This window comes from Paramisgurnus dabryanus, chromosome 9, assembly GCF_030506205.2.
Source record: "Paramisgurnus dabryanus chromosome 9, PD_genome_1.1, whole genome shotgun sequence".
NCBI lineage: Eukaryota > Metazoa > Chordata > Actinopteri > Cypriniformes > Cobitidae > Paramisgurnus > Paramisgurnus dabryanus.
The window spans coordinates 5,939,497-5,944,496 of NC_133345.1; the positions used below are offsets into that span (position 1 = coordinate 5,939,497).

Here is a 5,000-nt window from a genome sequence, read left to right on the forward strand (position 1 = left end):
AGCGAGTGCTGACTTGATTCGAGAGACACTTCAAAACTAATGTGGCAACGCCATGCCATGGGAGAACGCTTACAGAAAGGACGCATTCATGGGAAAAATGACATAAATAATTAATTAATTTAATTCTTACAGCACCAGGTATTCCCAGGCGGTCTCCCATCCAAGTACTAACCAGGCCCGACCCTGCTTGGCTTCCGAGATCAGACGAGAGCGGGCGTGCTCAGGGTGGTGTGGCCGTAAGCGAGGGCTGACTCGCTTCGAAAGACACTTCAAGACTTATGTGGCAACGCCATGACATCAGTGAACGCTTACAGAAAGATCGCATTCATGGGAAAAAATGACATAAAAAAATAATTAATTAATTAAATGCTTACAGCACCTGGTATTCCCAGGCGGTCTCCCATCCAAGTACTAACCAGGCCCGACCCTGCTTGGCTTCCGAGATCAGACGAGAGCGGGCGTGCTCAGGGTGGTGTGGCCGTAAGCGAGTGCTGACTCGATTCGAGAGACACTTCAAGGCTAATGTGGCAATGCAATGACATCGGTAAATGGTTACAGAAAGGACGCATTCATGGGAAAAAATGACATAAAAAAAATTATTAATTAATTAAATGCTTACAGCACCTGGTATTCCCAGGCGGTCTCCCATCCAAGTACTAACCAGGACCGACCCTGCTTGGCTTCCGAGATGAGACGAGAGCGGGCGTGCTCAGGGTGGTGTGGCCGTAAGCGAGTGCAGACTCGATTCGAGAGACACTTCAAAACTAATGTGGCAACGCCATGCCATGGGAGAACGCTTACAGAAAGGACGCATTCATGGGAAAATATGACATAAATAAATATTTAATTAATTAAATGCTTACAGCACCTGGTATTCCCAGGCGGTCTCCCATCCAAGTACTAACCAGGCCCGACCCTGCTTGGCTTCCGAGATCAGACGAGAGCGGGCGTGCTCAGGGTGGTGTGGCCGTAAGCGAGTGCCGACTCGAATCGACAGACACTTCAAGACTTATGTGGCAACGCCATGACATCAGTGAACGCTTACAGAAAGAACGCATTCATGGGAAAAATGACATAAATAAATATTTAATTAATTAAATGCTTACAGCACCTGGTATTCCCAGGCAATCTCCCATCCAAGTACTAACCAGGCCCGACCCTGCTTGGCTTCCGAGATCAGACGAGAGCGGGCGTGCTCAGGGTGGTGTGGCCGTAAGCGAGTGCGGACTTGATTCGAGAGACACTTCAAAACTAATGTGGCAACGGCATGCCATGGGAGAACGCTTACAGAAAGGACGCATTCATGGGAAAAATGACATAAAAAATTAATTAATTAAATTCTTACAGCACCAGGTATTCCCAGGCGGTCTCCCATCCAAGTACTAACCAGGCCCGACCCTGCTTGGCTTCCGAGATCAGACGAGAGCGGGCGTGCTCAGGGTGGTGTGGCCGTAAACGAGTGCTGACTCGATTCGAGAGACACTTCAAGGCTAATGTGGCAACGCAATGACATCGGTAAATGGTTACAGAAAGGACGCATTCATGGGAAAAAATGACATAAAAAAAATAATTAATTAATTAAATGCTTACAGCACCTGGTATTCCCAGGCGGTCTCCCATCCAAGTACTAACCAGGCACGACCCTGCTTGGCTTCCGAGATCAGACGAGAGCGGGCGTGCTCAGGGTGGTGTGGCCGTAAGCGAGTGCTGACTCGCTTCGATAGACACTTCAAGACTTATGTGGCAACGCCATGACATCAGTGAACGCTTACAGAAAGATCGCATTCATGGGAAAAAATGACATAAAAAAATAATTAATTAATTAAATGCTTAGAGCACCTGGTATTCCCAGGCGGTCTCCCATCCAAGTACTAACCAGGCCCGACCCTGCTTGGCTTACGAGATCAGACGAGAGCGGGCGTGCTCAGGGTGGCGTGGCCGTAAGCGAGTGCTGACTTGATTCGAGAGACACTTCAAAACTAATGTGGCAACGCCATGCCATGGGAGAACGCTTACAGAAAGGACGCATTCATGGGAAAAATGACATAAATAATTAATTAATTTAATTCTTACAGCACCAGGTATTCCCAGGCGGTCTCCCATCCAAGTACTAACCAGGCCCGACCCTGCTTGGCTTCCGAGATCAGACGAGAGCGGGCGTGCTCAGGGTGGTGTGGCCATAAGCGAGTGCTGACTCGCTTCGAAAGACACTTCAAGACTTATGTGGCAACGCCATGACATCAGTGAACGCTTACAGAAAGATCGCATTCATGGGAAAAAATGACATAAAAAAATAATTAATTAATTAAATGCTTACAGCACCTGGTATTCCCAGGCGGTCTCCCATCCAAGTACTAACCAGGCCCGACCCTGCTTGGCTTCCGAGATCAGACGAGAGCGGGCGTGCTCAGGGTGGTGTGGCCGCAAACGAGTGCTGACTCTATTCGATAGACACTTCAAGGCTAATGTGGCAACGCAATGACATCGGTAAATGGTTACAGAAAGGACGCATTCATGGGAAAAAATGACATAAAAAAAAAATTAATTAATTAAATGCTTACAGCACCTGGTATTCCCAGGCGGTCTCCCATCCAAGTACTAACCAGGCCCGACCCTGCTTGGCTTCCGAGATCAGACGAGAGCGGGCGTGCTCAGGGTGGTGTGGCCGTAAGCGAGTGCTGACTCGCTTCGATAGACACTTCAAGACTTATGTGGCAACGCCATGACATCAGTGAACGCTTACAGAAAGGTCGCATTCATGGGAAAAAATGACATAAAAAAATAATTTATTAATATAAATGCTTGCAGCACCTGGTATTCCCAGGCGGTCTCCCATCCAAGTACTAACCAGGCCCGACCCTGCTTGGCTTCCGAGATCAGACGAGAGCGGGCGTGCTCAGGGTGGTGTGGCCGTAAGCGAGTGCTGATTCGATTCGAGAGACACTTCAAGGCTAATGTGGCAACGCAATGACATCGGTAAATGGTTACAGAAAGGACGCATTCATGGGAAAAAATGACATAAAAAAATTATTAATTAATTAAATGCTTACAGCACCTGGTATTCCCAGGCGGTCTCCCATCCAAGTACTAACCAGGCCCGACCCTGCTTGGCTTCCGAGATCAGACGAGAGCGGGCGTGCTCAGGGTGGTGTGGCCGTAAGCGAGTGCAGACTCGATTCGAGAGACACTTCAAAACTAATGTGGCAACGCCATGCCATGGGAGAACGCTTACAGAAAGGACGCATTCATGGGAAAATATGACATAAATAAATATTTAATTAATTAAATGCTTACAGCACCTGGTATTCCCAGGCGGTCTCCCATCCAAGTACTAACCAGGCCCGACCCTGCTTGGCTTCCGAGATCAGACGAGAGCGGGCGTGCTCAGGGTGGTGTGGCCGTAAGCGAGTGCCGACTCGAATCGACAGACACTTCAAGACTTATGTGGCAACGCCATGACATCAGTGAACGCTTACAGAAAGAACGCATTCATGGGAAAAAATGACATAAATAAATATTTAATTAATTAAATGCTTACAGCACCTGGTATTCCCAGGCAATCTCCCATCCAAGTACTAACCAGGCCCGACCCTGCTTGGCTTCCGAGATCAGACGAGAGCGGGCGTGCTCAGGGTGGTGTGGCCGTAAGCGAGTGCGGACTTGATTCGAGAGACACTTCAAAACTAATGTGGCAACGGCATGCCATGGGAGAACGCTTACAGAAAGGACGCATTCATGGGAAAAATGACATAAATAATTAATTAATTTAATTCTTACAGCACCAGGTATTCCCAGGCGGTCTCCCATCCAAGTACTAACCAGGCCCGACCCTGCTTGGCTTCCGAGATCAGACGAGAGCGGGCGTGCTCAGGGTGGTGTGGCCGTAAACGAGTGCTGACTCGATTCGAGAGACACTTCAAGGCTAATGTGGCAACGCAATGACATCGGTAAATGGTTACAGAAAGGACGCATTCATGGGAAAAAATGACATAAAAAATATAATTAATTAATTAAATGCTTACAGCATCTGGTATTCCCAGGCGGTCTCCCATCCAAGTACTAACCAGGCCCGACCCTGCTTGGCTTCCGAGATCAGACGAGAGCGGGCGTGCTCAGGGTGGTGTGGCCGTAAACGAGTGCTGACTCGATTCGAGAGACACTTCAAGGCTAATGTGGCAACGCAATGACATCGGTAAATGGTTACAGAAAGGACGCATTCATGGGAAAAATGACATAAAAAAAATAATTAATTAATTAAATGCTTACAGCACCTGGTATTCCCAGGCGGTCTCCCATCCAAGTACTAACCAGGCCCAACCCTGCTTGGCTTCCGAGATCAGACGAGAGCGGGCGTGCTCAGGGTGGTGTGGCCGTAAGCGAGTGCTGACTCGCTTCGATAGACACTTCAAGACTTATGTGGCAACGCCATGACATCAGTGAACGCTTACAGAAAGATCGCATTCATGGGAAAAAATGACATAAAAAAATAATTAATTAATTAAATGCTTACAGCACCTGGTATTCCCAGGCGGTCTCCCATCCAAGTACTAACCAGGCCCGACCCTGCTTGGCTTCCGAGATCAGACGAGAGCGGGCGTGCTCAGGGTGGTGTGGCCGTAAGCGAGTGCTGACTCGATTCGAGAGACACTTCAAGGCTAATGTTGCAACGCAATGACATCGGTAAATGGTTACAGAAAGGACGCATTCATGGGAAAAAATGACATAAAAAAAATTATTAATTAATTAAATGCTTACAGCACCTGGTATTCCCAGGCGGTCTCCCATCCAAGTACTAACCAGGCCCGACCCTGCTTGGCTTCCGAGATCAGACGAGAGCGGGCGTGCTCAGGGTGGTGTGGCCGTAAGCGAGTGCCGACTCGAATCGACAGACACTTCAAGACTTATGTGGCAACGCCATGACATCAGTGAACGCTTACAGAAAGAACGCATTCATGGGAAAAAATGACATAAATAAATATTTAATTAATTAAATGCTTACA

At 48.1% G+C, this 5,000-nt stretch overlaps 15 non-coding genes and 7 pseudogenes across 15 annotated transcripts; all 22 read right to left on the reverse strand.

Moving 5' to 3' along the window:
- The window catches only part of LOC135762980 (5S ribosomal RNA), a 119-nt pseudogene extending 116 nt beyond the window's left edge, over positions 1-3 (reverse strand).
- A 120-nt stretch (positions 4-123) lies between these two features.
- LOC135762553 (5S ribosomal RNA) lies at positions 124-242 on the reverse strand. Its single transcript, XR_010539105.2, has one exon. It is a non-coding gene; the product is annotated as a 5S ribosomal RNA (ribosomal RNA).
- A 125-nt stretch (positions 243-367) lies between these two features.
- LOC135761978 (5S ribosomal RNA) lies at positions 368-486 on the reverse strand. The gene has a single exon (XR_010538549.2). It is a non-coding gene; the product is annotated as a 5S ribosomal RNA (ribosomal RNA).
- A 126-nt stretch (positions 487-612) lies between these two features.
- LOC135763710 (5S ribosomal RNA) lies at positions 613-731 on the reverse strand (annotated as a pseudogene).
- Positions 732-856: 125 nt separating this feature from the next.
- On the reverse strand, positions 857-975 carry LOC135762173 (5S ribosomal RNA). Its single transcript, XR_010538737.2, has one exon. It is a non-coding gene; the product is annotated as a 5S ribosomal RNA (ribosomal RNA).
- A 124-nt stretch (positions 976-1,099) lies between these two features.
- Positions 1,100-1,218, reverse strand: LOC135761175 (5S ribosomal RNA; annotated as a pseudogene).
- A 120-nt stretch (positions 1,219-1,338) lies between these two features.
- LOC135763648 (5S ribosomal RNA) lies at positions 1,339-1,457 on the reverse strand. The gene has a single exon (XR_012337626.1). It is a non-coding gene; the product is annotated as a 5S ribosomal RNA (ribosomal RNA).
- A 126-nt stretch (positions 1,458-1,583) lies between these two features.
- LOC135761187 (5S ribosomal RNA) lies at positions 1,584-1,702 on the reverse strand. Its single transcript, XR_010537793.2, has one exon. It is a non-coding gene; the product is annotated as a 5S ribosomal RNA (ribosomal RNA).
- Positions 1,703-1,827: 125 nt separating this feature from the next.
- Positions 1,828-1,946, reverse strand: LOC135762981 (5S ribosomal RNA; annotated as a pseudogene).
- Positions 1,947-2,066: 120 nt separating this feature from the next.
- LOC135762554 (5S ribosomal RNA) lies at positions 2,067-2,185 on the reverse strand. Its single transcript, XR_010539106.2, has one exon. It is a non-coding gene; the product is annotated as a 5S ribosomal RNA (ribosomal RNA).
- A 125-nt stretch (positions 2,186-2,310) lies between these two features.
- LOC135761888 (5S ribosomal RNA) lies at positions 2,311-2,429 on the reverse strand. The gene has a single exon (XR_010538464.2). It is a non-coding gene; the product is annotated as a 5S ribosomal RNA (ribosomal RNA).
- Positions 2,430-2,554: 125 nt separating this feature from the next.
- On the reverse strand, positions 2,555-2,673 carry LOC135762957 (5S ribosomal RNA). Its single transcript, XR_012337477.1, has one exon. It is a non-coding gene; the product is annotated as a 5S ribosomal RNA (ribosomal RNA).
- A 126-nt stretch (positions 2,674-2,799) lies between these two features.
- On the reverse strand, positions 2,800-2,918 carry LOC135761199 (5S ribosomal RNA). Its single transcript, XR_010537804.2, has one exon. It is a non-coding gene; the product is annotated as a 5S ribosomal RNA (ribosomal RNA).
- Positions 2,919-3,043: 125 nt separating this feature from the next.
- Positions 3,044-3,162, reverse strand: LOC135761210 (5S ribosomal RNA). Its single transcript, XR_010537815.1, has one exon. It is a non-coding gene; the product is annotated as a 5S ribosomal RNA (ribosomal RNA).
- A 125-nt stretch (positions 3,163-3,287) lies between these two features.
- LOC135763522 (5S ribosomal RNA) lies at positions 3,288-3,406 on the reverse strand. The gene has a single exon (XR_012337478.1). It is a non-coding gene; the product is annotated as a 5S ribosomal RNA (ribosomal RNA).
- A 125-nt stretch (positions 3,407-3,531) lies between these two features.
- Positions 3,532-3,650, reverse strand: LOC135763429 (5S ribosomal RNA; annotated as a pseudogene).
- A 120-nt stretch (positions 3,651-3,770) lies between these two features.
- On the reverse strand, positions 3,771-3,889 carry LOC135761221 (5S ribosomal RNA). The gene has a single exon (XR_010537827.2). It is a non-coding gene; the product is annotated as a 5S ribosomal RNA (ribosomal RNA).
- Positions 3,890-4,015: 126 nt separating this feature from the next.
- Positions 4,016-4,134, reverse strand: LOC135762555 (5S ribosomal RNA; annotated as a pseudogene).
- Positions 4,135-4,259: 125 nt separating this feature from the next.
- Positions 4,260-4,378, reverse strand: LOC135761980 (5S ribosomal RNA). Its single transcript, XR_010538551.2, has one exon. It is a non-coding gene; the product is annotated as a 5S ribosomal RNA (ribosomal RNA).
- Positions 4,379-4,503: 125 nt separating this feature from the next.
- LOC135763711 (5S ribosomal RNA) lies at positions 4,504-4,622 on the reverse strand. Its single transcript, XR_012337479.1, has one exon. It is a non-coding gene; the product is annotated as a 5S ribosomal RNA (ribosomal RNA).
- A 126-nt stretch (positions 4,623-4,748) lies between these two features.
- On the reverse strand, positions 4,749-4,867 carry LOC135762174 (5S ribosomal RNA). Its single transcript, XR_010538738.2, has one exon. It is a non-coding gene; the product is annotated as a 5S ribosomal RNA (ribosomal RNA).
- A 125-nt stretch (positions 4,868-4,992) lies between these two features.
- LOC135761232 (5S ribosomal RNA) overlaps positions 4,993-5,000 on the reverse strand; it is a 119-nt pseudogene continuing 111 nt past the window's right edge.